Raw genomic sequence first — 24169 nt, 5'->3', positions numbered from 1 at the left:
TTAGTAGGGTTTTGGCTGTAGACAGACTGTGAGACCCGGAGAGGTCTGGACCAGAGATTTTGCCCTCACATATATTAGAAGTAGATGGAACTGCACTGGGAAGGATTGGAGAGAAAGAAAAGGAATGAAGCTGATAATGTTAGTGTCACTGAAGCCAATAATGTATAGAAACTGAGGCAGCCATGAAAAAGGGTCAACAAAAGCTCAAAAAGGGGAGTTTACAGATAAAGGGAGTGGCCAGTGGAGTTGAATTCCACAAGAAGGTCAGATAATGTCTGACATCTAATGTCCATTGGAACTGGCAATTATTGTCATCTGGATGAAGGCAGTTTTAATAGAAGGACAATGAGCAAAAACCCAGCTTGCCTCATGTAGTAAATGAATGAAGGGGATTGAGAATGTTGGTAACTCCTGGATTTGAAGTTGTGATTCAGTGTCAGAAAGGGCTCTAATGGAGCTAGCTTCAGCTGAAGCTGCATGTCTGATACAGCAGCTGCTCTGCTGAACCTCAACTCACTTAGCTTGTTGGGCACTGTAACTATAATCGTCAACAAGAGCATAGCTTTGTTGTGTCATCTGTTATTAAGGGGGGCAAACCGATGGAGGTAAGTGTTCTGGTTTCCAGTATCAGTCAAATATTTGAGTCCCTGATTACTTAACTATTGGTAGTAAACTTGAAAATGATTGGTCTGGAAACATTTAGGTCTACAGCCACAATCCCAGTTGGAATGTTCGCATCTGAACGAAGTTTGTCTTTCCAACTTTCTAAACTGTTCTTCTGGCCTAGAAGGGTAAAGTACATTATCTCCTGCTATTTCATTTTTATTAAAACTGTTTGAACTTGGAAATGAGGCCTGATGGTCCCATTTTCAGAAGGCTGAAGGTCACTGGGTGTTTCTGTTCAAAAAGAGAAAACAATGTGTAACCCCTCTGGCACCATAATCGAAAGAAATAGTGTGGTGATTACAGCCCTGCGCTGAGCTGGCGGCTGCTACAAATATTGGAACTGAGTTTGATAGGATCCTGTATTACCTTATAACAGAGTATCATTCCTTACAGTTCCAAGGTCAATGTCTCTTTCTCAAATAACATTTCGGACCTATAATTGTTCATCTACATGCCAGCAATTATGGGGGAATTGATCAGCCAGTAATTAATGCCATGCTATTACACTTTTTAATTTGTAGATTATGCAGCTGCAAGCGTTCTCACATTTTTAATTTGTATATTATACAGCCACAAATGTTTACAATGCCCTTTTTAATCTCCTTACACTACCACTGCCATTATTCACTATAGATTAATGATACCCTGGATGCTGGGGTTTATTTCATTTACCACTCTTACCAGGAGAGCAGTTAACATTACTGTGCTCTATTACTTAATGTCTTACTGCAGCTGCTGGTGAGCATTGGTTACCCTTTAAAATATTACCAGCCAGTTATTTTTTCTTTATTTTTTTAGCTCTCTTGTCACCAACAATACGACTCTGTGGTAATATTATACTTTATTTCCAAATTTATTTCAACTGGTTCTATCAGAGATGTTTAAAGAATTCATTCTGAGTAATACAAATGACTTGAACCCCTCTTTACCCACCCTTGTCTATCTTAGAGCCTATGTGGGGTTATGTGACCAATACAAAATTTTTTTTTCATCCAACTCCCATTTTTTTTCATACTTGCAAGCCAATTAAGTTATAAAGAGAATAGTAACAAACTCCTTTTCAATTAGCCAGAAAAAAAATATTCTCAATACTGACTGAGGATTAAGTCAATAGTTTAAGGTGGTGCTGCTCACTGTGGCTGGGGTGATTGTGGGATATATATCTCCTCTGGTTTCCCTCAAGGTGACCCAAAGTTTCAAGGGGAGGGCTGTATCAGTCTCCTTAATAAGACCTAGTGACAACTTGAACACTGGCACTACTATAAGCTATTAGGATACAGAACATCCACATCACAGCAGAATTCTGTAAAACAGATCAGGTGTACAGTATTGTATTAGTTACTGGGCAGGATGCACAGAAGTAAAAGCTATTGTGTCTATCATCAAAGCATTTATATTCTTCTTAGTAATAGCTATAAAATAAATGTGTAAAAAATAATAATAAGCTGTACATAACTAAGCTACAGAAATGAAAGGATTCTGTGAGAGCACAATGAACAGGGTGTCCCAATGCATGTGATAAATGAACAAAAGAACTTTATAACCAATTAAAGAAATGGCTTTCCAGAGGGAGGAGAGCATGAACCCTGGAGGAATGACTTGAGCTGAACTCTGAAGAAGGAGGCAATTTGAACAGGCTGAGAGTAGAGAAGCACTTTCCTTGAAGAAAATACAAAATGAACAGACACTTCAAGTGATCAATGTTTGTCATATATTCAAGGGGCAGTAAAGAGATGAATAGGACTCAAGGAACGTTCTTGGTGAGGAATAATAAGACCTGAGTTGGATGTTTTGCCTGTAACAATGGGTCTAGAACACCAACATAAGGACTTTTGACTTCATTCTGTGCAGAGAGAGTTTCTGGGGGGCATTTTTGATTGGCTGTTGTTTGTTTTGTTTTTTGCTTTTTTCATTGTTAATTTTTTGTTATGGGAGTGCCATTATTGAAGCAATATTTGAGGGAAAAAATTGAAGGGGCTGATATCAAGATTGCTTAGGAGGCTGATGAGTTAATTAGGTGCGACATGATAAAAGTATGAACCCAGGTGTCAGTTCCTAGACACCTGGGTTGTTTCTTATAAGTCCTTCTAAACATCTCTGTTCTCTGCTCCAACTCTATAAATTCTGTCTACTTGGAAATGATCAGGACTTGAATCTGGCATCTCTTTTTAATCACTACAAGATTTACTGCTTTTATGTCTTAACATAATATTATACATGTAGCTATCTTATTTTCTAAAATAAAATATTGTAATCATCATAATAATTATGGGTGAGATACTGTGCTAAACATTTTATACACATTATTTTATTTCAGTTCTACAGTCACCTCAGAGGTGGGTGCTTTTATTTAATTTCTATTAAGAAATTAACTGAAGCTTAGTAATTATCACAGTAACATAACAGCAGAGTTGTAATTTAACCTCAGTCTACCAGTTGTATTCTCTCTTTTTAATTTGTTCTTTCATTTATTCATTCATTCACTGATATTAAGTTCTCCTTAATACCAGACATGATCTTGTGCCAAAAATACTTCAGTGAACAATAATAGATGAGATCTCTGTTTCTTGGTAATATGGCTGAGCAGAAAGTAAGTACAACCTATATGTTGGACAAATCCTACTCTTAATGTAGTTGGAAAGCATATTGACTATATTTCTCTGTGTCCCTTTAAATATAGTCTCTTACTCTTGAATGAAATGTAGATAAATTTCCATGATTTGGGGGTGATTTTCACATAATAAAAGGCCCCCTTAAAGATACCTTTTAAATTTCTTTTCTAACTTTATTGAGGAATAATTGACAAATATAATTGTATGTATTTACAATGTACAACATGATGATTTGATATGCATATACATTGTGGAATGATTACCAAGATAAAAATAATTAACATATTCATCACCTTATATAATTAACTCTTTTTTTGTGTGTGTGGTGAGAATACTTAAGGTCTACTCACAGCAAAGTTCACATATACGATACAGTATTATAGCCATCATGCTGTACATAAGAGCTTTAAAACATTCATTTTATAACTGAAACTGTAGACTGTTTGACCCATATATCCTTATCCCCCCTGCCCCAGGCAGTGGGAACCACCATTCTATTCTCTGTGGTTCTATGAAATTGGCTTTATTATTATATATTTTAAAAATATTCTGCATATAAGTAATGCCATGCTTTATTTGCTTCTCTCTATCTGGCTTCTGGTTCTGTGAAATTGGCTTTATTATTATATATTTTAAAAATATTCTGCATATAAGTAATGCCATGCTTTATTTGCTTCTCTCTATCTGGCTTAATTAATTTACCATAATGCCCTCCAGTTTCATCCATGTTGTTGTAAAGGGCAGGACTTCCTTCTTTTTTATGGCTGAATAACATTCCTCGGTGTGTGTGTGTGTGTATGTGTGTGTGTGTGTGTGTGTGTGTGTCACATTTTTCTAATCCATTTAATTTAACATGGGAAGATATTTGGAATATTCCTGCATCTTGGATATCATGAATAATGCTGTAGTAGTCATGGGGGTATAAATTTCAAGACACTAATTTTGTTTCTTTCTGATATATATTCAAGAGTCAGACAAGGACATTACAAGAAAATAAAATTATTGGCCAATATCCTTAATGAACATAGATACTAGCAAAGTAAGTTCAAGAGTACATTAAAAGGATCATACACTGTGGTCAAGTGGGATTTATCCCTGGGATACAAGGCTGATTCAGTATACACAAATCAATATATATGATATGCCACATTAGTAGAATGAAGGATAAAAATTATATGATCAAAGACACCTGGCTCAGCGGTTGAGCATCTGCCTTCAGCTCAGTTCCTGATCCCAAGTCTGGGGATCAAGTCCTGCATCGGGCTCCATGTGAGGAGCCTGCTTCTCCCTCTGCTTATGTCCCTTCTGTGTTTCTCATAAATAAATAAAATCTTTAAAAAAATTAAATGATCATTTCAATAGATGGAAAAGCATTGGAAAAAACCATCTTTTCATACTAAAACTTCTCAACAACATATAGGAGGATTGTACTTGAACATAATAAAAATCATTTATGACAAGCCCACAGCTAACATCAGACTCAGTGTTACAAAGTTATAAGCCTTTCCTCTAAGTTCAGGAACAAGATAAGGATGCCAGTCTTGCCACTTTTATTCAACATAGTACTGGATGTCCTAACTAGAACAGCTAGGCAAGAAAAAAAAGGCATGCAAATCAGAAAGGAAGAACTAAAATTATACCTCTTTGAAGATGACATGATCATATATAGAATCAAAGCCTTATGTTTTATTCAATATTAGGGTTACTCCTCTTTGCTAACCTAGCAGGTTACAGGCCAAGTCCTTCACAATGGAGGAAGAGTGGCATCTACACCGAAGATGCTGTCTGCATCTTACTCATCTTCTAGTTTGTTAACTTTGACTTATGCTGATCCTTCCAGGATCAGAGCTAGGAAGGGAGAAGCAAAATGGTGAGTGGAGACTCCGTCTGATGAATAATGTGACATAGTTCATTCTGTCTTGGCTAGGTAGGTTGGTTGGTAAAGTTGACTCTTGTGCAAGTGGACTCTTGGGAGATCTGTTTTTCCCTTTATGTGGTTGATAAATTCTCTTACATCTAGTTGTTCAAAGCATCTTCCGTAGCCTGTGGCCATTCACAAGGGCCTTTTGGTTCTTTCTACTATATTCTTTTGCCTTTTCTCATAGAACTTTAGGGTGGGATTAAGGGAACACCATGTGGCCTAAAGGAAGTGCTTATCATGCATCTTTTTCCTCTTCAAAGTCTAGGAGCACAGATTGCCCAAAGCAGCCAACCACCTTTCCTTTCTTTCACTTTGCTGTCAGAATAGATAATCAGCCTATCTCTCACACTTGAGATTCTCTCAGACATAAATCCAATGTGCCACTTACTGTAGGGGACACATAGCAACTCTCAAAGAGGATTCTGTGGGGTCCTCTGCCAGAGGGTAAGAAAAACATGACTGTCCTTACCTAATAAAAGGAGTGAAACCCAGAACATATCAGCATCTCCACACTCAAATTTTTATCACACAGCCCTTTTCTGGGCCTCTTAAACTTACTTTATACACTGGAGCTGAAAAGATCACAGGGTAGGATACAAACTAATTTTTTCTAACTTCCTATTACAAGTGCTGTATATAGCCTTACCCAACTTTAGAATATCTTGTGTTTTGTCTTAGGACCTGAGTTCCAGTCTAATATCATGACTGATATGTAAACAAAGAAATGAGTTGAAGCACTGTTAAGAAAACAAGAACCTTGCTCATTTTGGCAACCCATATTCTAAAATTGAAATGATACAGAAAAGACTGGCCCCTGTGCAAGGATGACACACAAATTCATGAAATGTCACATATTTTGGTGGAAAATAAAGAGAGGCAAAACATGAATCATACTCCTAACTATATAGAACAAACTGAGAAGGGAGGTAGGTGGGGAGAAAAGTTAAATAGATCATGGGGATTAAGGAGTTCATTTGTCATGATGACCACCAGATGCTGTATGGAAGTGTTAAATTACTATATTGTATACCTGAAACTAATATTATGCTGTATGTTAATTGGAATTTAAATAAAAACCTTTTTTAAAAAAGAAAACAAGAACCTAATGTAGAAGAAAGGGGTGAGGAGGACAACATTAAATGATGCTGTCAGGGGAACATTTCTGAATGCATAGTATTTAGTAGGGATGTAACTGACAAGGAGAAAGCCAGGGGTAGGTGCATTCCAAACAGATAGAGAGTTAAAGGTCCTGACAACAGACTTGAATTCAGTGATTCAAAGAGCAGAAAGAAATCCTGTAGCATTGGAGCATACCCAGCAAAGGAAAAAGGGCTGTGAGACAATGATCCCAGATTCTAGCATGCATCAGGATCATGTGGAGGACTTATTAATGCACCAGTTTCTGGGCCCCATCCCAGAGATTCTGACTTGCTCCCAAGTGACACTGTTCCTGCTAAGTGGTAGTGTTGTAAGATATGTACTCAGAGGAATAAGCATGGAGCCAGAGAATGGAGTTTGGATTTTAATTTAAATGACTGGAAAGTGTAAGACAATGGGGCACCATGATCTAACTTGAAATTTCTAAAGATAACTGGCTGTTTGGGGACAAATATACTATGGGGCAGGGAAGGCAGGTATAGGAGAAAGTAGGACATTAAGGAAGTTATTTCTTTTGTCTTGGCAAAGTATGTTAGTGGTTTGAAGGAGCATGGCAGTGGTAGAGTTGTAGAGAAGTAACAAATATTCTGGAGAGCAGTATAAAAGGAATTGATTATAGGTTAGTATGAGTAGAGTGTGAGAAGGAGATATCCTCTCTAAAACCTAGACTCAAGACCATATTTGTTTTTAAGGAATAATCATTACATTTAACATTTCTTTTACTTCCCCATAGTACCTGTCAAGTGGTTTAGAACAGAATAGATAGACACTTAGTACGTAAGAGGATTGAATCAAAGAGGACTCAAGTAATTCAAGTTCATTATATATAGTGTTGCAGTATTTTCAAAAACAAATACATAAAATAAAATTAGAATTAATCCAGAAAACTTGAAGACATAATTCCAAATGGAATTTGAGAACAGATTAATTGTTAAGTCTGGTAATTTAAGTAAAGTAAATATAAAAAAAAATTGAGAATGGATTAGTTTCAGGCAATATTATAGGATCATTTCCTCTATGACCAAGAAAACCATTCTGATAACAGCTTTATTGCCACTGGAGGGGAAAAAAGCTTAAAGATGAAGCTGAAGCATTTGGCCCAGAACCAATAGCACCAAGGGCTCACCTTTTGCATCTTTCCCTTTTCCAACCATATTTATTCTTATACTTCAGGTTAAGGTGAACATTAAAATCAGTGTTCAAACTCAATGAATAAATAAAAGAAAAAATATATTGAGTATGGAATATCTATAAGATTTTATTTGTAATGAGAGATATGGCAGCAGATACAGGAATCTAAAGAATAGGATTATAGGTAGAACATACACATTTTTTAAGGTCATGTGGAAGCTTTATACATCTCTCTATCTTTTCTGTTTTGTACTTCCCACCCTCATGAGCTCTGGTGAAGTGTGGCCTCCAGCATAGTTTACTCTCACTGTGCTCAGCAATATAGAGTTCCCAGTAAAAATATTCTACTGTTGATCTACTGAAGGAGCAATATCTTATTAACATTAACTGCTAGGAAATGTTCTGGAACTTATTTTTAAAATTTTTCTTACAAAATGCTAGGTAACTACTTTATCCAAGAGTGGCTGAAGAAATAACAATTCTTTAAGGACATCCCTGCAATGATAACAAAATTCTATCCCATTGCCAAAATTTAAGTCCTCTCTTAAGGACTTAAACTTCTAAATCAAGAATATAAGATTTGTGTAAAATATGTTATTTAATTTAAGCATACTGAACCTGAAGTTTTATTCTTGAACACCAAAAAGCTCAAAATTATGATTGTGAGGAAAAAGGCAGAAGTTGCCCTAACCACCCAGATTTTCATCTCAAAAACTGTATCCCACTAAATACTATAGAAAAATGGTTTATATATACTTTCTATTCTATAATTTTCCTTTCAAAGGAACAATCAATGCTTATTGTCTCAAATCCTGACCAAGGAAATACTGAGAACAAAACAGAAAGGTTATAAAATTAAATGACTAAATAATCGATCCAACTCCTGCTGATATAGTCACCTACAGGTGTGTCCTGAGTGTCTTAGACATCACCAAAAGTCCCAAATCAACATGGAAAAACAGAGATAAGAACTCAGGATTAATATAAACTCTTGAAAGTTATAAAGAAGGGTTTCTGTGTTTTAAAGAAAGAAGCTACTTCAAGTAAGATGGTAGACGACCAGCAATTAATTTTGAAATTTAGGTCTTAAAAAGATAAAGAAGCATAGCATATTTAGGCTCAGCTCTGCATTCAGATTTGAGTAAGAGTAGCTGGAGTGCAGGGTAGAGAGGCTTAAGAGACCCTGACACTCACTAGTCTCCCTGAGTAGAACAAAGTAGACATGTATTTCAATCTAGAAAGTTCTTGGTATCTTTGGTGCCTAGCCATGAGCTAGAAAAAGAATATGGCTTTTGTCTAATCACATTCTTAGCAGGAAATTTTCTGTCAATGGGGAACCTCAACAAAGGGCTTCAAATATTTGAATAGGCATTTGGCAGGGTTTCTCCAAAACATACCAAGAGGGAGAAACACTGATGAATGTTCTCAGTAATTTCTCAGCTTGATAAATTTTCTTCACTAAGAAATTCATCCAAGATGGTGCAGCAGACTGGAGGGTAATTACATCTTCATACAATTATGGTAAAATCAAATAAATAAATAAATAAATAAATAAATCCTAATAAATAGATAGATAAAATAAGAAAGGGAGGAAAATAAGTTTTTTTCACAATGTAAAATCTGTTGGATTCATAAAATTGTCTTTTGTTCTGAGATGATTTTTTTTAATTTTCAGTGTTAAAATATCATTTATTTTATGAAAAAGGAGCTATAATACTAGTAAGTTGAGATATGCCTTTGACTTATAAAGCACTTTCAATTTTTCTTTCAAAATATTTTCATACATATCCACAAGAATAGTTCTTTTAATGAAGGGAGATAATGAAGGGAGAATTTTTTTTCTTTTTTTTCTAAATCGAGTGACAAGGTCAATTTCATGGAAAATGTAAGTGTATTTGTTTGTTTGATTGATTGATTACTTTAAAAAGTAGATCTTAAAGAATAGGAGCCAGATAACTAGAAGTGAAGGAAGACATTCCAAGCAGCAGTAACCCAATGAGTGAAGGTAGAAAAGGGCTTTGCATGTTTGGGAGAAAATGGGTTTTCCAGCTTGTTTCTAATAGAATTTGTTGAGGAAAGAAATTGGAAATAAAATGTAACAATTAGACAATATCAAATCATGCATCGCCTTTGATGTCAGGAGAAGGATTCTGAACTTTATTTTGTTAAAATGTAAATAATTGATGGCAATTCTAACATACAAACCTATGAAAGCAAACCTAGCAAAGGAGGAGAAAGGGAACCTCCTTCTTTCTTCTTTCCCTTTCTGTCTACGTGAAGGCATCTAATGTCACACAAATATGATTACATTGTGGCTTATCCAGTTGAGTTCTGCTTGGAAAGGCAGTTCTGTCTCTTTAAACTTAAGGTATGAACTGAGTTGATGTCTAGAGGGTTCCCAACAACAAAGAAAGTACCAAATGGGATGAGCATAAAAAGTTCTAAAGGACCAGTATCTGGCTCGTAAAATAAGGCCATCTACTGAAGCATCTCAGTCTATTTCAAAGCTAACCCTCTGTGGAATTAAGTCATATAAATTGTACCCTGAAAATTACATTCAGCTCAGGATATCCCCTTATAAACACCACCCCCATGTACTTTCACTGTACATCATCTCTATCAAACTGATCCAAGATTTATGACTAAACTTTGCTGGTTCTGTCTTGTGACATCAAAAGGAAATTAGTTCGGTGATGCCAGATTTGGGGAACCTCATTCAATCCATCTTTGGAATCTCAACAGGATACCATTTTGTCACTAAAATCAGTTTATGGAGAACTGTTGTTACCCATTCATCTTTTAGCTTCTCAGGTTTAAACATGTGAAGTTTTCAATTATGATTCATACCAGGAGTGGGATTTTTAGAACGTCCCCAGGCCCCTTAAATTGGTTTCCTTCTCACCCTCTCCCATCACCTCCTTTCCTATTGAGATTAAGGAATGTATAAAATACAACCTGTTACTGCCAGGAGGGATTACTACTATATATTATCACTCACAGCTCATTAACCTCGAAGCCCTGCTAACTAAGAAAATCCTCTCTAATGAGGTTTCCCTTGACTGCACTAAAGAACAAAAGGTCTAAAAGTTTTCCCTATTACCAGTCTTCCTCAAATTATTGCACTGTAATTAAAATGTAACTTTGAGGCCAAAGAAACAAAAAAAAAAAAGGTTTAAATTTGGTTTAAACTCTAAAAAAGACCTTGAAAAGCACTTCTGCTTTGTCCTTTGGTAGCAACTAAACCATAGGAAACCGTTCAGGTTGGGAAAGATGATTATTCTCAGTATACCTGGATGGTACCTATTCACCTAAGAGAGGTGGGTATGAATCCATATAATTCAGATGAAAATACCTTTTGTAATGTAGAAGGTAAAGGAAATTTATCACCTCAGTGTGCCAAAAAGTCTCCTTTTGGTAAAGTAATACCCTAGACAATAGTACAAGTCTACTTTCCTTGACTGAGAGGGACCTAGAAACTAGAATTGGGATTAGTAAATTGATGGGTCCTAATGTATTTTTTATTAAGAGCCCTCAAGTCAGGGTTATTTGTATGGTTGTATCACTGGAATCTTAAGGAGTAAAGATGTAGATAAAATAAACAGAAGGAGCTGAGCTCCCAGGAGAAATTTATAATCTGGTGAAGTAGCTAGAATTAAGTATCCTCACCTCTGAGCTTTGAGTTTTTAAATGCCCAAAATGCAAATAATAATTACCTCTTTTAGCTTCCTTGGAAACCTGATTTATGTGTGTAGCTTATCCTCAGAGGAACAGTCTAAAGAGTTAGGGACTCTCAGTCTGGAAAATGAAGGCTGAGAGGAGAATACAACTACTGCTTCTAAAATGGTGAAGGGACTGGCTTGAGGGAATACAGCCTTGACCACTGAATCCTGGAAGACTAATTAACAAGCTGAAGCTCTCTTGAAACTCAATTTAAATTTAGAACATTAAAGATAAGTCTTACTTCACAAAGGAAGAGTAAACACATGGCACTCATTAAGCAAAAAATCATTACAATTTGAGAAGAGAGAAAACTTCCCAATTTGTATTATACTTTTATAATAAGGTTCTAAAGGGTACTAAAATATTTAGGACACATCTCTGATCTTAACATTCAGGTCAAGAAGAAAAACCTGTGCATCAAGAAAATTCTGGGTTATAGATAACACTGGATATATTTATAGTATTGTAATTCATGTCCTCCTTGGACCTGTTAAAGTATTACAAGAGAAGATATGTTCACTGGATGCCCATGAGGGGAAAAGGTGAAAAATCAAATGGATGATAGATATGCTAAACAGTAGTCACTAACACCACTGTCTTCATACACACAGATTCTTTAGTCATTTTTTTCCAAAGTACAAATAGGTAATGAAAATTGAAACACACACATCCCTACTGTCAAAGAGTTTATAATCTATTGCATTTTGCAAAAAACAAATGGTTTGTGAACCTAAAAAACATCCATTCTAGTACTAGTGTCAGCACAAATTTATATTAATATGAAAAACTGATTTGTCCACATTAGGCTAAAATGTCTTCATGCTATATTGGAGATAATAATACATGTCTTCTTATATCACCAGATAGTTTCAAAATATAAATATAATAAACACCATGAAAGTGCTTTGAAAAGTAAAAGGCACTCTACAAATGCAAAGTATGTTTGTTAGTAACCTTATGATCCTAATGCAGAAATCTCCCTTTGCCTTGTTTATGCATGTGTTTCATTAGAAGACAAAACCAAACCAAACCACAACTACTATAAACATAAAGACTTTGTGTGCCATTCCTATACTTTTGACAACTTGAGTAGATGCTCATGGCAACTTGGGTCTTAGAATTCTAGGAGCCATGGAATCATTAGCCAGAATACCTGAAGACTACTATGAGTAAACTAATGGTTTCTGAGGAGAATGCAACTCTCTCGTTAGAGTGAATGGAATAGCCATAATATATTCAAGGCTGCCACTTGGCCATTGAAGCCTAGGCACACCATGTGAGTACAAAGGATTAGAAGGGTGGAGCTTCTCTATCAGGAATGGAAAGTTCCTTCACCAAGACTTTATGAGGTACCTTGAATAAATCCTGGTTCCTGCCCTATAGATGCTTTTAATTTCCTACAGAAACAACCAACCACCAAAAAAATTAAATATAATCCAATATAAGAATGCATATAATTGATTTCTATTCTTTGTAGGGCAGAAGAAATTATGAGCTGATAGAGAGTAACAGAGAGCTAGTGACTTTTAAATATTTGTATTTCCCATTCCACAATTTTATTTCCCTAATGAGTTGTGGCTGGAGACAAATGTTTAGCTGGAGATATTTCCCAGCCCCCTGCTGGGAAATGAGTAACCATGTGGTTAGGAGTGAAATGGAGGTATGCCTTCTTCCCTATCTCTCATACCAACCACTGATTGGAATTCAGACAGGACTCACAAATCAATAGGGTGAGGATGAACCAATAGCTGCAAGAATCCTGGATCTCTGGATCACAACCCAGAGGAGAGTTACCTGCAGACAAGGAACACCTACATCAGTCCCCTACCTAAGTAAGAGATTACTCTTTTATTTTGTTAAACTATTATATGTGAGGATTTGTTTGTATAGTAGATAGAGTCCTCTAATACATTGATCATTAAACCCAAAATAAATAGGAAATAATTGTTCATCGGATAGGATTTCCAAAGGAAATTATTCCAAAGAGTCGATTTTCACAGAGCAATAAATAATGTGATGATGTACAAAAATTGATCATTTGAAAGAACAATTTCTTCCATAAAATAAAGGTATAGCTAGCAGCAGGGATTATCATAATTCAGGCAGTAAGTAAGAAACTGAGGTCCAACCCAGAATTTAAATCTTTTAACAATTTTCTGAGTAGGGTGTAAAGTGGAAAATTCTCAGCATCATGGCTCCTGTTTTATTTATTTATTTATTTATTTATTTATTTATTTTTAATATAATACACCTTTATTTATATTAAGATGAACATAAATAATACTGATGTGTCCTACTCTAATCCATTACCATATGGGTTGTTCCAGCTTTCTCTCCTTGTTTATCTTTATCTGTAAACTTCCATTCTGACAGTGAGAAATCTAACTCACACCATCCTCCATTCAGTTACTTACTGTTCAATTCTAGTATATATCTTTTTTTTAATAATAAATTTATTTCTTATTGGTGTTCAATTTACCAACATACAGAATAACACCCAGTGCTCATCCCGTCAAGTGCCCCCCTCAGTGCCCGTCACCCATTAACCCCCACCCCCCCGCCCTCCTCCCCTTCCATCACCCCTAGTTTGTTTCCCAGAGTTAGGAGTCTTTATGTTCTGTCTCCCTTTCTGATATTTCCCACACATTTCTTGTCCCTTCCCTTATATTCCCTTTCACTATTATTTATATTCCCCAAATGAATGAGAACATACAATGTCTGTCCTTCTCCGATTGACTTACTTCACTCAGCATAATACCTTCCAGTTCCATCCACGTTGAAGCAAATGGTGGGTATTTGTCGTTTCTAATGGCTGAGTAATATTCCATTGTATACATAAACCACATCTTCTTTATCCATTCATCTTTCGATAGACACCGAGGTTCCTTCCACAGTTTGGCTATTGTGGACATTGCTGCTAGAAACACTGGGGTGCAGGTGTTCCGGCGTTTCATTGCATCTGTATCTTTGGGGTAAATCCCCAACAGTGCAATTGCTGGGTCGTAGGGCAGGTCTATTTTTAACTCTTTGAGGAACCTCCACACAGTTTTCCAGAGTGGCTGCACCAGTGCACATTCCCGCCAACAGTGCAAGAGGGTTCCCTTTTCTCCGCATCCTCTCCAACATTTGTGGTTTCCTGCCTTGTTAAATTTCCCCATTCTCACTGGTGTGAGGTGGTATCTCATTGTGGTTTTGATTTGTATTTCCCTGATGGCAAGTGACGCAGAGCATTTTCTCATGTGCATGTTGGCCATGTCTATGTCTTCCTCTGTGAGATTTCTCATCATGTCTTTTGCCCATTTCATGATTGGATTGTTTGTTTCTTTGGTGTTGAGTTTAATAAGTTCTTTATAGATCTTGGAAACTAGCCCTTTATCTGATATGTCATTTGCAAATATCTTCTCCCATTCTGTAGGTTGTCTTTGAGTTTTGTTGACTGTATCCTTTGCTGTTCAAAAGCTTCTTATCTTGAAGTCCCAATAGTTCATTTTTGCTTTTGTTTCTTTTGCCTTCGTGGATGTATCTTGCAAGAAGTTACTGTGGCTGAGTTCAAAAAGGGTGTTGCCTGTGTTCTCCTCTAGGATTTTGATGGACTCTTGTCTCACATTTAGATCTTTCATCCATTTTGAGTTTATCTTTGTGTATGGGGCAAGAGAGTGGTCTAGTTTCATTCTTCTGCATGTGGATGTCCAATTTTCCCAGCACCATCTATTGAAGAGCCTATCTTTCTTCCAATGGAGAGTCTTTCCTCCTTTATCGAATATTAGTCGACCATAAAGTTCCGGGTCCACTTCTGGGTTCTCTATTCTGTTCCATTGATCTGTGTGTCTCTTTTTGTGCCAGTACCACACTGTCTTGATGGCCACAGCTTTGTAGTACAACCTGAAATCTGGCATTGTGATGCCCCCAGATATGGTTTTCTTTTTTAAAATTCCCCTGGCTATTTGGGGTCTTTTCTGATTGCACACAAATCTTAAAATAATTTGTTCGAACTCTCTGAAGAAAGTCCATGGTATTTTGATAGGGATTGCATTAAATGTGTAAATTGCCCGGGGTAACATTGAAATTTTCACAATATTAATTCTGCCAATCCATGAGCATGGCATATTTTTCCATCTCTTTGTGTCTTCCTCAATTTCTTTCAGAAGTGTTCTATAGTTTTTAGGGTATAGATCCTTTACCTCTTTGGTGAGGCTTATTCCTAGGTATCTTATGCTTTTGGGTGCAATTGTAAATGGGATTGACTCCTTAATTTCTCTTTCTTCAGTCTCATTGTTAGTGTATAGTAATGCCACTGATTTCTGGGCATTGATTTTGTATCCTGCCATGCTACCGAATTGCTGTATGAGTTCTAGCAATCTTGGGGTGGAGTCTTTTGGGTTTTCTATGTAGAGTATCATGTCATCGGCAAAGAGGGAGAGTTTGACTTATTCTTTGCCAACTTGAATGCCTTTAATGCCTTTTTGTTGTCTGATTGCTGAGGCTAGGACTTCCAGTACTATGTTGAATAGCAGTGGTGAGAGTGGACATCCCTGTCTTGTTCCTGATCTTAGGGGAAAGGCTCCCAGTGCTTCCCCATTGAGAATGATATTTGCTGTGGGCTTTTCGTAGATGGCTTTTAAGATGTCGAGGAATGTTCCCTCTATCCATACACTCTGAAGAGTTTTGATCAGGAATGGATGCTGTATTTTGTCAAATGCTTTCCCTGCATCTAAGGAGAGGATCATATGGTTTGTGGTTTTTCTCTTGCTGATATGATGAATCACATTGATTGTTTTACGAGTGTTGAACCAGCTTTGTGTCCCGGGGATAAATCCTACTTGGTCATGGTGAATAATTTTCTTAATGTACTGTTGGATCCTATTGGCTAGTATCTTGTTGAGAACTTTTACATCCATGTTCATCAGGGATATTGGTCTGTAATTCTCGTTTTTGGTGGGGTCTTTGTCTGGTTTTGGAATTAAGGTGATGCTGGCCTCATAGAACGAATTTGGAAGTACTCCATCTCTTTCTATCTTTCCAAACAGCTTTAGTAGAATAGGTATGATTTCTTCTTTAAACGTTTGATAGAATTCCCCTGGGAAGCCATCTGGCCCTGGACTTTTGTGTCTTGGGAGGTTTTTGATGACTGCTTCAATTTCCTCCCTGGTTATTGGCCTGTTCAGGTTTTCTATTTATTCCTGTTCCAGTTTTGGTAGTTTGTGGCTTTCCAGGAATGCGTCCATTTCTTCTAGATTGCCTAATTTATTGGCGTATAGCTGTTCATAATATGTTTTTAAAATCGTTTGTATTTCCTTGGTGTTGGTAGTGATCTCTCCTTTCTCATTCATGATTTTATTAATTTGAGTCTCCTCTCTCTTCTTTTTAATAAGGCTCCAGCCTTAATGGTTTATCTATCTTATTAATTCTTTCAAAGAACCAACTCCTGGTTTTGTTGATTTGTTCCACAGTTCTTCTGGTCTCGATTTCGTTGAGTTCTGCTCGAATCTTTATTAACTCTCTTCTTCTACTGGGTGTGGGATCTATCTGCTGTTTTTTCTCTAGCTCCTTTATGTGTAAGGTTAGCTTTTGTAGTTGAGTTCTTTCCAGTTTGAATGGATGCTTGTATTGCGATGTATTTCCCCCTTAGGACTGCTTTTGCTGCATCCCAAAGATTTTGAATGGTTGTATCTTCATTCTCATTAGTTTCCATGAATCTTTTTAATTCTTCCTTAATTTCCTGGTTGACCCTTTCATCTTTTAGCAGGATGGTCCTTAACCTCCACGTGTTTGAGGTCCTTCCAAACTTCTTGTTGTGATTTAGTTCTAATTTCAAGGCATTATGGGCTGAGAATATGCAGTGACGATCCCAATCTTTTGGTATCAGTTCAGACCTGATTTGTGACCCAGTATGTGGTCTATTCTGGAGAAAGTTCCATGTGCACTTGAGAAGAATGTGTATTCAGTTGAGTTTGGATGTAAAGTTCTGTAGATATCTGTGAAATCCATCTGGTCCAGTGTATCATTTAAAGCTCTCGTTTCTTTGGAGATGTTGTGCTTAGAGACCTATCTAGTATAGAAAGAGCTAGATTGAAGTCACCAAGTGTAAGCGTATTATTATCTAAGTATTTCTTCACTTTGGTTATTAATTGACTTAAATATTTGGGAGCTCCCACATTTGGGGCATATATATTGAGGATTGTTAAGTCCTCTTGTTCGATAGATCCTTTAAGTATGATATAGTGTCCCTCTTCATCTCTCACTACAGTCTTTGGGGTAAATTTTAGTTCATCTGATATAAGGATGGCTACCCCTGCTTTCTTTTGAGGACCATTTGAATGGTAAATGGTTCTCCAACCTTTTATTTTCAGGCTGTAGGTGTCCTTTCTAAAATGAGTCTCTTGTAGACAGCAAATAGATGGGTCCTGATTTTTATCCAGTCTGAAACCCTGCGTCTTTTGATGGGGTCATTAAGTCCGTTCATGTTCAGAGTTACTATTGAAAGATACGAGTTTAGTGTCATCATGATATCTATTCAGTCCTTGTTTTTGCGGATTGTTCCACTGAACTTCTTCTTAAAGGGGAATTTTAAGAGTCCCCCTTAAATTTTCTTGCAGAGCTGGTTTGGAGGTCACATATTCTTTCAGTTCCTGCCTGTCTTGGAAGCTCTTTATCTCTCTTTCCATTTTGAATGAGAGCCTTGCTGGATAAAGTATTCTTGGTTGCATGTTCTTCTCATTTAGGACCCTGAATATATCCTGCCAGCCCTTTCTGGCCTGCCAGGTCTCTGTGGAGAGGTCTGCTGTTACCCTAATATTCCTCCCCATAAAGGTCAGGGATTTCTTGTCTCTTGCTGCTTTAAGGATCTTCTCTTTTTATCTTTGGAATTTGCAAGGTTAACTATTCGATGTCGAGGTGTTGAACGGTTTTTATTGATTTTAGGGGGGTAATCTCTCTATTTCCTGGATCTGAATGCCTGTTTCCCTTCCCAGATTAGGAAAGTTTTCAGCTAGGATTTGTTCAAATACATATTCTGGCCCTCTGGCCCTTTTGGCGCCCTCGGGAACACCAATTAAACGTAGGTTTTTCTTCCTCAGTCTGTCGTTTATTTCCCCTAATCTGTCCTCATGGTCTTTTCATTGTTTGTCTCTTTTCCCTCAGCTTCCCTCTTTGCCATCAACTTGTCTTCTATGTCACTCACTTGTTCTTCCACCACGTTAACCCTCATCGTTAGGACTTCTAGTTTGGATTGCATCTCATTCAATTGATTTTTAATTTCTGCCTGATTGGATCTAAATTCTGCAGTCATGAAGTCTCTTGAGTCCTTTATGCTTTTTTCTAGAGCCACCAATAGCTGTATAATAGTGCTTCTGAACTGGCTTTCTGACATTGAATTGTAATCCATATTTTGTAACTCTGTGGGAGAGAGGGCTGTTTCTCATTCTTTCTTTTGAGGTGAGGTTTTCCTTCTAGTCATTTTGCTCAATGCAGAGTGGTCAAAAACAAGTTGTATTGGGAAAAGGAGGAAAAGAGAGGAGAGAAAGAAGGAAAGAAAAGAGAAAAAGAAAAAGGAAGAAAAAAAGAAAAAAAGAGAAGAAAAATAGAAAGAAAGGAAAAAAAAGGGTGGGGGAAGCAAACAGAAATCAAAAAGAAGAAAAAAAAAACCCACTGGGATGTATCTTCTGATTCTGTATACTTCAAGTCCCTTGACTTCCCTTGGAACTTGTCAGTGTAGCTGGTCTTCTGGGGGAGGGGCCTGTTGTGCTGATTTTCAGGTGTTAGCACTTGGGGGAGCTGCTCTGCCCCCTGCCTGGTGCAGGGCTCAGTGGGGGTTGTTTACCCCGTGAGGCCCCAGGAGGAACAACCGCAGTGGCAGGGCCAGCTCTGGAGCCCTGGAGTCAGCTCCCGCAGTAACTCCAGAGCTCTCCGTCTGCAGGGCCTGTAGGCTCCGGGCGGGGCCGCTGATCTGCTCAGCTCGGGGCAGGAGCGTCCTTCCTGTCCTGGGGAGCGGCCGTATCCTGGGCTGTGTCCTGGCGCCCAGTGCTCCCGGGCCTGCGCTGTTGGATTCGCGCTCCCGGCCACGCAGCCCCCTCCGCACGGAGCCTCTTTCTCCGCCCGAGCCCCTCGGAGCTGCTCCCGGGCTGCGCAGCCCCCTCCGCGGAGCCGCCGCCTGAACCCCTCCGAGCTGCTCTGGGTCTAGCCCTGTGCGCTGCAGCCCTTAGGGAGCTCGGCGCGCTCTCCTGGGTGTGCAGGTGTCTGTTAGTCTCCCAGGGAGCCTGAGGGCATCCCCGCCCTCCTGGGGTCCTGTTCCAACTCCCTGCAAGCACCTTTCCGCCTGGGAAGGTTGGTGCAGCTCCTGCTTCTCCGGGACGGGGCTCTCCTGTCCTGGGGACACTCGCCCCGGCCTCAGCCCGGCTCCTCGCGGGGCCCCTCCCCCTTGGAGGCCTTTTGTTTCTTTATTTCTTTTTCCCCGTCTTCCTACCTTGATAGAAGCGCGAACTCTTCTCACTGTAGCATTCCAGCTGTTCTCGCTTTAAATCTCAGCCCGAATTTATAGATTTTCAGGATGATTTGAAGGTTATCTAGGTAATTTGGTGGAGACAGGTGACTTGGGGACCCTACTCTTCCGCCATCTTGCCCCTCCCTAAGGCTCCTGTTTTAAGTACTGGCAAAACCACCCTTCCAAGTTTGATTCCGGTGTCCATCTGAAAGGCTCTCTGAGTGCTAGAGATTAGGTATAAAATAATTGCTGAATAAATAATTTAGGGCATGATCCAGTATAGAAAACACATATGTTATAGGTCTTGCCTTTAAAGAACGTAAGAAAAGACAAAGAAAAAAAGCACAAAATCTGAATTAAAGATATAATTTTGGGAGGAGGGAAGTGGGGAGGTGGTTATTATTTTAGAAACAGTTTTCCCAGGACAAAGAGTAAGGAATAATGCTGAAAGGGGATGATAATGGTGGGTTTGAGCCCTTTAAAAATGTAAGACTGCAGAAGCACATTATGTTTGTCCATATCTCACATGGCCAGCTCCACACTAGTACCTACTCCTTATTATCTAGTACTTAAGGAGTCCTTGAGGGTTCCAGAGAGCTTTCTTTTTTTTTCTTTTTTTAAAATTTTTATTTATTTATGATAGTCACAGAGAGAGAGAGAGAGAGGCAGAGACTCCTCTGTGATTTTATATAGTCACCCAGGGAGGGGACAGATATTTCAGCCTTTATCTGCAACAATGCTGGGTTAGTCTCAGGAGATCAAATCATTTGTGGAAATCTCAAATTCACCCAGCCTAGCATGCTGCAAATGGTTTGATTCTTTCAGTTCCCTGGAAAGTGGAAGGCTGGATGCTTACAGTTGGGGGAAATGCAATATTCTCAAATAAAATGATGATGATGTTTTAGCTATCCAGTGCACACACACAATTATAGTCCATTTTATTTCTATATATTTTTCCATTAATGAGTAGGAGAAACCATAAACATTCGTGAAAGAGGCAATTGCTTATAGGATGTGAGTACCTTAAAATATAATTTCACCTTCACCTTCACTCTAGTAGACATATGTTTCGTTTTGTTCTATTCACCTTAAACCTTTATTAGTGTTGATGTCTTCTAAAAATAACAATAATATAGACATCTGTCTCCCCTTATCCATCTACCTCACAGCTTTGTTCTAACTTTGAAATGAGATATAACAAGTATAAACTCTCTTACTCATAGAATCAAGATATATGACTGGTAATACTCTGCTCAGGCAGAGAATATGGACTGCAACAAATCAAAATTTAAAAGTTTCAGTTATAGATTTTATGGAAGTTAAGCCATGCAACTGTATGTGAAAGAAATAAAATTATTTAATGAATAAGGTATCTCAAAACTTAATGACTTAAAACAATATACACGTATCATTTCTGTTACTGTGGGCCAAGAGTGCAGGAAGACATTAGCTGAATCCTTTGCTTCATGGTCTCTAGCAGTATTGTAGTCAAGGTCTAGGTTCTTATCTGCGGATCACCTGCAGAAGGACCAATTCCAAGCTCACTGACCTGACTTTTAGGAAGTTTCAATTCGTTGGACTGAGGGCCTCATTTCATTCCTAGCAATTGGCTAAAGCCTGACCTCAGTTTCTTGCTCTGTGGGCCTTTACAACATGACAACTTGTTTCATCAAAGCCAGCCAGAGAGCAAGTTTAGGGGTACCTGAGTGGCTCAGTTGGTTAGGCATCTGCCTTCGGCTCAGGTCATGATCTCCAGGTCCTGGGAGCTCAGTGGGGGTTCTGCTTCTCTCTCTCCAGCCTCTCTCCTCCTCCACTTGTACATGCCCTCTCTCTCTCAATTAAATCTTTATAAAAGAGAGAGAGAGAGAGCATGTCTACCAGCAGGATGAAAGTCACAGTCTTATATAAATGAATCACTGAAGTGACATCATATCACTTTTACCATATCCTATTCATTAGAAACAGAACATCCTATCTAGCCCATGCTTAAGGGGTGGAGGATTTGCATAGGACATGAATATCTAAAATCAGATCATTTGAAGCCATGCCAGAAGCTGTCTGCTACAAATATTATAAGGATATAATACAATCACAATCCTGATAACATATTTTTCTTTTTCAGAATTAATTTGCTGCTGAAAGCAAGCAAATGCATTGTTATATTTATTTTCTAACAAATGTAAATTTGGAACTATAGATTTTTCCTACAAATTTTTAACTTATGTATTCTATACATAAAATTAAATCAGCAAATTATTATACTGTATTCACTGGCAAAAAGCCATAGTGCTAGATGCTACAGGGAAGACTAGACACATAAAATAGCATCTCCACCCTCAATCAGGTTCTAATTGAAAAATGAATTGAATTTTTATATATTTCTTAAAGTTAAATAGTACTATAAGATGTTTATAATTCCTGAGGCTCTATGAAGTAAGTGGATCTAAAGAGTAACAGATATTAAATGCTGTGATTTTAAGGATGGTATAATAGGGTGGAATAGTCTATGAAAATCCCTGAAAGGCAGAAATTATAAAATTAGATTATTAAAGACATGTAGCATTTTTTAAAAAAAGAAAAAGATAGAGAATATCCTAAATAAAATATGAGATGTAAGGAAAAGCAGACAGGCTAAAAATGTGGACAGTGCCCTGGGGAAACAGTGAAAAGGCCACTTGACTATATCAGAAGGCATATACAGTGGAATAGTAGGCAGGAAGAGAAAGCACAAGTTTAGATTGTGAAATATCTTAAAACTGTAGAATTTATTCTTAATTTTTCTGGCACTATGAAATTATTATTTTTTATTTTATTTTTAATTTTTATTTATTTATGATAGTCACAGAGAGAAAAGAGAGAGAGGCAGATCACAGGCAGAGGAAGAAGCAGGCTCCATGCACCGGGAGCCCGATGTGGGATTCGATCCCAGGTCTCCAGGATCGCGCCCTGGGCCAAAGGCAGGCGCCAAACCGCTGCGCCACCTAGGGATCCCTGACACTATGAAATTAGTAAAGGCTTTCAAGATATGGAATTAGTAAAGGCTTTTGAGATATGAGATGACAATATAAGTTTTAGGTAGCTTGAATGGATAGGATGAGCTGTTACTTGCATCAGAATAAAGAAGGTTTACCTGTAAGTAGAGGCCTAACATACTGTTAAGAAAGATGCCTTTTGGTTGTCAGGATGACTCGAAATCAGGAAGTGGCTCTGCCGGTTAGTGGTTGTATGATCCTGAAAGGTATGTAATCTTTATAAGCCTTACTTTTTTTCATCCACAAAGTATAAGACTACAGTAGTATCTACCTCATTGAATTCTACATTAAAGAAAAAGATTTTACAATCTCAGTCAAATTTGTGAACTAAATTCTTACTGTCACCTCTTGTCACTACCACTGCCATCATTATCATCACCATCATCATCACCACCATCATTCTTAACACCATTTTAGAGAGTTAGGCAGAGTTAAACATTAAAGGGGTAGACAACTAAAGAGTTAAACAGCAGGCAAAAGAATGTATACTCAGTGCTACACAGAACTTGGTTTAAGTTCTAGCTCTGCTACTTCTCAGCTGTATGGTTGGCTCATCTCACCTATCTCAATTCCTTTTAAGACAATACTTCATTCTCTTCCAGCTCACCCAAATGAAGAGGCACTACCATTCTGAACAGTATTCTCTGTAGAAACCAGGAGAGTGAACTATTTTGATTTTACAGACATCTGACTCTTTTTCAAAATCAATGGAAGCATAGATCACTTGACACGTTCACATGTTATATAAATAAATATTCATTGTTTATGGTTTGAGATCGCGACCATATCTTTGTTTCTTATACATATTGATTTCTTCTATATTTTTGTTTTCTTTTTCTTTTTCTTTCTCTTTTTTATTTTTCTAGTAGTGGGATTTCAAAACCTGAAGCTCAGAGTATCTTAAAGTAGGTAAATCATTTTACTTTTTTGACAGTCTCCTTCTTATAAAAGTGTGTTTTGATATGTATCTTTAGGAACAGGAGCTAAGAGATGGTTTATTCAGTGAAACAGGTGGAGAAATGAAAATGAAAGAGGGTGAGGAAAGCCAGCAAGATGATTTCCCTTGATTGAAAAACAAGTTACCATCTCATGGATGCTTGATGTGAATGGATTTTGGCTTCTGATATATTTTTGCAAATTAGTGTACTTGACCCCGTTTCAAAATTTGAAGATGCAGTGCTGGCCGGAAATAGAATAAAAAAGAGTAATTCAAGGTCAGAAGCATCCTTGAAACTATAGCCACCTCTCCAGCACCTCCTTAGCCTATATGTCATAGAAACATGACTCAGACTCTGAAAGTCTCATAGACTGTGGAATCACTTTTACTATAATCTAACAAGAAGAGTGGTTCTCTCTCTCTCTCGTTTTTTAAGATTTTATTTATTTATTCATGAGAGGCAGAGACATAGGCAGAGGGAAAAGCAAGCTCCCTGTGGGGATCCTGATGCTG

General features: G+C 37.7%; 1 long non-coding RNA gene and 1 other non-coding gene across 5 annotated transcripts in view; both read left to right on the top strand.

Annotated features, from left to right (window-relative positions):
* LOC144315674 (uncharacterized) overlaps positions 1-24169 on the top strand; it is a 309221-nt gene that overhangs the window by 111126 nt on the left and 173926 nt on the right. The window lies entirely within an intron of this gene.
* LOC144316587 (U6 spliceosomal RNA) lies at positions 5957-6058 on the top strand. Its single transcript, XR_013382533.1, has one exon. It is a non-coding gene; the product is annotated as a U6 spliceosomal RNA (small nuclear RNA).

Source organism: Canis aureus, chromosome 6 (genome assembly GCF_053574225.1).
Source record: "Canis aureus isolate CA01 chromosome 6, VMU_Caureus_v.1.0, whole genome shotgun sequence".
Lineage (NCBI taxonomy): Eukaryota > Metazoa > Chordata > Mammalia > Carnivora > Canidae > Canis > Canis aureus.
This window is presented reverse-complemented; position numbering and strand designations above follow the sequence as displayed.